The sequence below is a fragment of the Mytilus galloprovincialis genome, chromosome 3 (assembly GCF_965363235.1).
Source record: "Mytilus galloprovincialis chromosome 3, xbMytGall1.hap1.1, whole genome shotgun sequence".
In the NCBI taxonomy this organism is placed as follows: Eukaryota; Metazoa; Mollusca; class Bivalvia; order Mytilida; family Mytilidae; genus Mytilus; species Mytilus galloprovincialis.
Window position 1 is genome coordinate 10,657,554 of NC_134840.1, and position 8,505 is coordinate 10,666,058.

At 32.6% G+C, this 8,505-nt stretch overlaps 1 long non-coding RNA gene across 1 annotated transcript; it reads left to right on the forward strand.

The window, feature by feature from the left end:
• Positions 1–3,010: 3,010 nt before the first annotated feature.
• LOC143067168 (uncharacterized) lies at positions 3,011–8,225 on the forward strand. The gene is made up of 3 exons (XR_012975867.1): positions 3,011–3,096; positions 6,723–6,810; positions 7,685–8,225. It is a non-coding gene; the product is annotated as an uncharacterized LOC143067168 (long non-coding RNA).
• Positions 8,226–8,505: the final 280 nt, after the last annotated feature.

Sequence of the window (8,505 nt, forward strand, 5' to 3'; positions counted from 1 at the left end):
TAGATGGCAAACTCTTTAGGCGAATATTGTATCTGTTCTTTATTTAATTATGGTGATATTGGCGATAATATTCATTATAACAAGGCCTTGTACAAATCCTTGATTATAGAATGTTTGGTAATATAAAAAGACGAAAGTAGACAAACCCTAATTATGCAGGGTTTCACAAGTTGATCTCCAAGCGGCCCACATTTAACATATAATAAGATCTATATTTTTCAACGTTTTCAAAATGAAATAACTTGAATTGAAAATTTCCCAACTGTGAAAATTTGTTATTTCTAAACGTCTTTAATTATTATTTCGGAAAAAAAATTTATTTAGCATATTCATATATTTTCATAATTTTTTCCGAGGAAACCTTTTTTTTTTGCAAAGTTTACTTCTATATGTTTTTAACCATCACCAGCGACTTATTCTCTGCCATCACCAATTAGTCCTAATTATTAAAGATCAATTGCCCAAATTCAAATGATGATTGGTATATCGTATTGAATATGACCATCGGTCATCCGTGACGTATCCCAAATAACGACGCATGCCGATAGATAGATCATAGTTTATTAATTAGCGTCTCGCAATTTAAATTTCATCAAGGGGACTTAATTAAACCAGTTACTATACAAATCTTGAAAAAACGATGTACATGTACTTTTTAATATTTTTAAAACAAATTACGAAAACGTTTAGTGTAAAAATCACCGAATATAAATGTTTCTTTCTTGCAGGTTTTGGCATTTGTAAATAACATTAACGTTTTGGAATTCTAATGCAAAAGACAGTCGATTCAAACTGAAATAACTTCTTTAAAGATGGTTTGATTTTTTCAGAGACACATGTATTATATATGTCTCAATACATGTATTATATGTCTCTGATTTTATCAAAACAAAAATTACAAAATTATAAAATATGTTAGTTATCGAATGTATACCCTGAACTCTTACTATTATATATACATGTCCTAAGTTACTTAATGTCCTGTGTGCAACCAGGAGATCCTGAACGGTTTTTAAACGTACCATTATTTTATATGCATATATTCAAAGCTGTTCTTAATTATATGCATACTAGGTATCAGTGGCGGATCCAGGGGGAGGGTTTCGGGGGTTGGAACCACCCCTTTTTTTGAACGATCAATGTATTTGAATGGGGACATATGGTTGGAACCACCCCCTCCCCCTTTTGTCCTGGGTTGAGACCCCCTTCTTTTCAAATGGCTGGCTCCGCCGCAGAGGTATATTTATATATATATGTGTGTACCAGCCCCCTCCTAAATCTTGGGAAACAAATGGTAGATTATATAGGGAATCACGGAAGCATGACTGGACGTGACCCCTCTAATAGTGTGAAATAATGCCAATAGGTCTTTTAAAACACATCTTTATTCATACATGTATATATACGTTTTCTCACGGATTTGTTCATGCAATATTGGAATTATGTTTACTCAATTGCAATGCGCAATTACTGAAGTTTATATTTGCTACTTTTCTTCTTAATTTCATATAATTTTTTTTTTGATTTTTTTTCTTCGAAAAATTAGTGGTGTTGAAATAGGGAATGGACACAGATACCTTATCACATTTAACCAAAGAAATGTTGTATAATGTCATCAATCTGTATTACACGTAGACAGGATGTTCTCTAGAAAACTATACGTTATACACACCCGAGAATACACGCACTGTCGTAATGGAAAATTACTGTATGTTATAGTTACCTGTAATCAGCTTTGCAACACCATGTCATGACAGTTCAAAAAGATTTTCTTCAAATCAAATTGGAATATTCATTTTTTCTGTAAAATTTAAAACTTTAAAAAGTAGACTTTGACAAAATTATGAAATAGAAAGAATTGAACAATTTAAAATCGTATTTTAACAAAGATTTAGATATAATTTTACAACGATCCTTAAAAAATAACCAAACAAACGTTGAATCAAACGATATGAACCTACGCAGTTTTATATTAAAATACTGACACACACCAGTTTGCCATCTCAAGGCAAGGGTGCTTGGTGAGGTGCTGGAACTTGATGTACATGTATCATTAAGTTAATACAGTTCTGTTAGTATTGACTGCCTTTTTACAGAGACTTTCTATTCTTACTGTTATCAGTTAGTATAGACGGTTCCTGGCTTAGAATGATTCTCTGCTCAGCAAATGGTGCGTAATTAGCATTTGAATCAAATTTCTTGTAGAAGTAAAAAACACAAATTAATGTATTTGACAACTTTATTCAGGAGCACAGTCTATATTATCCGGCGTAAATAACTTCGAGATTTATGTGGAAGTTTACTCTGCTGCTCGATCTATGCTAATCGATGTTCCAGTATATTTCATATTTATATTTATTCGTGAGGCCTCGTCATCGTTTATATTCACTAAAAGCACAGTCGCCTAAATATTTTATATGGCGAAAAAATTGCGAAAATTGGGGGAAATAATATATTTTTAGTAGCATTATTATTTTAGAATCTTAAGAGGTTGCTTGCAAATTTAACTCTAAAATGAGAAGTGTATGACGATCTCACGGGGGGGTCTCTTCCTATATAAAGGTATATACATATGTGCCGCTGGAATGGGTCCCTTTTTTGATCCGTCAAATATATCAATGGGGTGCAATTTTACCGAGGAAATATATCAATAGGTAGTAATTGACCGATTGTGATATATCAGTATATGCATATAGGTACTATTTGAGCTGATAAATATATGAATGGGTTATGATTTCGCTGTGAAATATATGTATAGGTAGGGATTTCACAATTATTCAATATATGAATGGGGGGTGTTTTTAAAATCCCAGCTGCACACCTGTACCCAAAATCCCATGTTGAGACCCCCCCGTGGACGATCTATAACGAATATATACATCAATCATGTGTGCAGATACGACGGCGACTATATAGGGTCTGCCATGAGTGCACTTTGTATGCCCTGCATGTGTGCACCCAGGAGGTCCACTTGAGCGGTGTTTAGACGTACCGGGGAAATCCTATCTGATTCAGGATCAATTCATCGGTTACACTCCCCTGTCACCAGTGATTCTTTTTTGCTGACATTCTGAAAAAGTATTGTGTAGTCCCTGTGTAAGTGTTGACTCTCAACTTGCACATGTGATTTTTTAACACTCCCTGGACTTCTGCAAAAACAGAAAGTCACAGGACATTCCGACAAAAAGTCACAGGACAAAAAGTCAAACACATGTCAAACTCAGGCATAAAGTAACAAAGTTAATAGGACAAAAAGTCACAAACAATTTGTTGACAATTGATTGAATATAAATGAAAAAAGATTTTGAAATATCTTCTTTATTACATATATTCATTTTTAATTTTAGGAAATTGTTCATAATATAAAAAAGAAGATGTGGTATGATTGCCAATGAGACAACTGTCCACAAGAGACCAAAATGACACAGACATTAACAACTAGAGGTCTTTACGGCCTTCAACCATAAGCCAATATAAAGAAGGTATGGTATGATTGCCAATGAGACAACTGTCCACAAGAGACCAAAATGACACAGACATTAACAACCATAGGTCACCAAACAGCCTTCAACAATGAGCAAAGCCCGAGGTAAAGCCCATACCGCATAGTCAGCTGTAAAAGGCAATCATACTATATCTTTTTTTTTATATTTACATGTTAAAAAATGCGTGCAAATGTAATCAAAAGCTGCACACAAACCTAATGCACTGATTTTATTTGTTTTTAATAAATTTTAATTTAAAGTTGCTATATCATGTTCATGTATAAAACTTCAAGAAAAATACAAAACTAAATTGTGACTTTTTGTCCTGTGACAGTGTGTGACTTTTTGACTGTGACTTTCTGTCCTGCATTCAGATTGAATAGGGGAGTTTGGTTGACCCCGCCTCCCTCTATCTGAGACTACTATCTCAGTGATGAGCTTTATGTTTCATGTACAAATGTATTGTGCTTGTCATATATATGTATGTCGGATAAAAGCTCTACAGACCTTTAATATGTTGTATTGTTATATGTATAACGGACAATAAATAAATAGCCCCTAACAAGTAAGAATTAGGTTACTTCTTTTTGTTTTGACATCTTGCATGGGTTTTTATAGCCCCGTATTAAAATTATGCCCCCACTTTAAAAAAAGGGGGGGGGGGGGTATACTGTTTTACCCCTGTCTGTCCATCCATCCTTGCGTCAGTCAGTCCGTCCGATGAATATTTTTCGTCCCATTTTCCTTAGGAACTACAATAGAAGGATTTCTGAAATTTGGTTTCAGGGTTAAATAAGTCAGCTATACTGTGTGATGCATTTTCAGATTCATCACTCGACAACTTCCTGTTTTCCCAACACTTGTATGATTTTACACATGATAGCCAAGTTGAAAGTTGAAAACTAACAACCTAATTTATGTACAAAAAAATTGAAAAACAGATATGTTACACATAAACAAACGACAATCACTGAATTATCGGATCCTGACTTGGAACAGGCACAACCATAACAAATTGGCAGGGTATAAGGAACTTTGAAAATATTTAGTTTTTGTGGTTTGGTCAATTTTCCGGATACTGTAAGCAATAAGGCCCCTTTATTTAGTGAATGAAATAATTGTAAGATGCACTTAGCTGTCTGTCATATTTTATATGAACTTGACCTCATTTTCATGCATGGTTCATAGGTCAATGAAACACTGCATTGTTTTGTCAGTTTATCATATGTTTAAAGTTACAGGTAGATTATATTTGGTAGATATGAAACAATTGTAAGGTGTGCATGTCTGAATGGCAGATTCATATATAAACCATGACTGCATTTTATTGTTCTTTGGTCAATGAGAAGTTTTCTTGGTTTTGTCATTTTATCAGGCCACATTTAAAAGAATGTCTGTTTCCCCTCCCCGGGTCTACCCTTTGTAAACAGTCCAGGAAGGCAGGTTTTTTTTAGCTCACCTGACCTGAAAGGTCAAGTGAGCTTTTCTCATCACTTGGCGTTCGTCGTCTGTCGTCCTGCGTCCGTCGTCTGTAAACTTTTACAAAAATCTTCTCCTCTGAAACTACTTGGCCAAATTCTACCAAACTTGGCCACAATCATCCTTGGGGTATCTAGTTTAAAAAATGTGTGGCGTGACCTGTCAAACCAACCAAGATGGCCGCCATGGCTAAAAATAGAACATAGGGGTAAAATGCAGTTTTTGGCTTATAACTCAAAAACCAAAGCATTTAGGGTAAAATTGTTGATCAGGTCAAGATCTATCTGCCCTGAAATTTTCAGACGAATCGGACAACCTGTTGATGGGTTGCTGCCTGTGAAATGGTTATTTTAAGGAAATTTTGCAGTTTTTGGTTATTATCTTGAATACTATTATAGATAGAGATAAACTGTAAAAGCAATAATGTTCAGCAAAGTAAGACCTACAAAAAATTCAACATGATCAAAATTGTCATTCGACCCCTTAAGGAGTTATTGCCCTTTATAGTCAATTTTTAACAACTTTTCATAATTTTTTGTAACTTTTTTAAAAATCTTCTTCTCTGAAACTACTTTGCCAAATTTAACCAAACTTGGCCACAATTATCATTGTGGTTTGTAGTTTAAAAAATGTGTCCGATGACTCAGCCTACCAAACAAAATGGCCGACATGGCTAAAATTAGAACATAGTGGTAAAATGCAGCTTTTGCTTTATATCTTTGAAACTAAGACATTTAGGGCAAATCTTTCAAGATTTAAATGTCCATCAGAATAAGATATATCCCCTCACAAATTTTCAGTTGAATTGGACAACCTGTTGTTGGGTTGCTGCCCTAAAATTGGTGATTTTAAGGTAATTTTGCAGTTTTTGGTTTTTGATTATCTTGAATACTATTATAGATAGAGATAAACTGTAGACAGCAATAATGTTCAGCAAAGTAAGATCTACAAATAAGTCAGCATGATCAAAATTGTTAGAGGACCCCTTAAGGAGTTATTGCCCTTTATAGTCAATATTGAACAACTTTTCGTCATTTTTGTAACTTGTATAAAAATCATTTCTAAAACTACTTGGCCAAATTTAACCAAACTTGGCCACAATCATAATACTAGGGTATCTATTTAAAAAAAAAGTGTCTAATGACCCCGCCTACCAACGAAGATGGCCGACATCAGTAAACACATTAACAGGTGAGCGACACAGGCTCTTGAGAGCCTCTAGTTTTTTTTAACTGGATGTGATTGTCATAGCATGGTCACATGAATGGTTTGACTTGTCCAGTCCAGGCCACTTATCAGTTGTTTGTGCTCAATTTGAGTGTATTTATTTAGATTATCAATCCTTCTGCTTTCAAGCACTTTCCAAAAATGGAAACAAATTATTTTCAGGAAAAAAATAATTTCGATTTTTTTGTGGAAAATAATTTTTTGACCCGGGCGCTTATTTTTGACCCGTATGGGGGGAGGGGAAACAAACATATTTTTAATTTTGGCCTTAGATTTTTTAAGCATAGGTCTACTTGTTGTATGGAATGACTACAAGGTATCATATAAAAAAAGATGTCTGCCTGCCAAGGTTAATTTTACTGTGACCTCATATTCATAGAATAATGATAATATTCATGATATTGAACAGCAAGAATGATGAGTAAGTTGATGTTATATACAAATAGGACAAAATTTTCAGTTGCCTACTAATATGTAATACATGTAGTAGTTATTTTTGTCATTAAATGATGTTTACCCTTTTATGTGTAGGGCAAGAACATGAAAGATAAAGGGGAAACTATAAACAGAAGAAATTATCAACAAAATAAGATTTACAGAGGTCAACAAAGCCTAAATGGTAAGTCCACTGTTATAAAAAATTTTGTTCTTGAATAATAATTAAATATTTATTAAAATAAGATGTGGTATGATGAAAGAGAAAACTATCCATCAGAGTTCAATTTAGTGGATGTAAGCATTGTAATTACTTATTAGAGGCCATTGATGACCTGTAAGTAATGAGAAAACCCATACCCTATACAAGTTATAGTAATCTATAAAAGTCAACACTAACCAAATTTGAAACAGAGCATCAATTCAAACGTCAAATATACCAGACTAATTTATAAAAACAAAAAATTATGAAAAATAAAAATGACGGGTATGAACCAACATCAACCACTGAACTATGTACAAGCTCCTGATATTAGACAGGTATAATATGGCTGGGTTGATATAAAAATAAGAAACACTTAGCAGTCTGATTTCCAATGAGACATTTCTCCAATAGAGATCAAATGACATTTAAGGAGGCTCTAGGGTATAACAATTTCAGAAAAATGTTTTAATATTTTTTTTTCATAACTCAATTTATTTATATCTTTATCATATGGTACACCAAATCATTCAAAACAATCAATTCGGTTTGGCCCCAGATGACTTTTAAAATGCATATATCATTGAAAAAGCTCCAAATTATCTCCCTTTGGTGCAAAAAAGCCATTTTTTGGCATTAAAAATGTAATATCTTATTTAACTCATCGGTGGCCTATATTTTTTATTATAATTTTAAATAAGCTGTACTTTAACTAAACTATTATAAAATTTAAGCGATTTCTGTAATTTAGTACTTGAATATTTAAATGAAAGTTTATCATATTAATCATAAACATGATAAAATAGCCATTTTATTGATCTCTTCACTGATAATTTTTGAGTTTGTGTATTTATAGGTCAGAAATCTGGATTTTCATGGTCATCATTCACAGATCAATACTGAACGGAAAACTTAAAGCTGATATTTTTCTCCATAGTGCGACTTTTTTATTAATTTGAAATGGAACATGTTTTTTCCTACATTTATTTGAAAGAGGAAATTTCAACATGATGACTATAAACAAAAAGGAGTCATATCATCACGATCATTGATGCACAAGAACTTGATCATATAAATACAACAATGTAATTATCAATTGAAAGATGGAACGAATGAACAAGATATTAGAATGTTGTTGTCCAAATAAACTTGCTTTGTCTTCTCATTTGAATCTCTCCATTCAATAAAGATGTACAGAGGAAGATCTTTGAAGAACAGATTGAAAAAATGTTTTGTCTAAGAATTGCAGGAATATTCTAGTGAATGAAATTATTTATTGACTTCACTCTTATATTGTGGACTGAATAATTGTACATAGCAAGCTGTGAATAAAGAAAGCAAAAACTTTAACAAAAAGTGTTTATATTATAAATTTGCAATTATAAGCATACTATTATGTACACTACAAAGTTATATATAATTCAAATTGTTTGCCTATACAAGTATTGCAATGAACCTAAAACAAAGAAAATCTTACCTCATGAAAAGAGTGAACTATTCAGTCAGAATATGAAATATTTTTTCAGTTCTATTTTTCATAATAGAATAAACAAGACAAAGATTTCAAAACAATATTTTTTCATTTATTTAGAAATTTCATCATTTTGTTTCAGTGAAAGGACTTTATTCTTTGACTGTAAAATATTATTATTATACATTCCAAAATAAGAATAATAT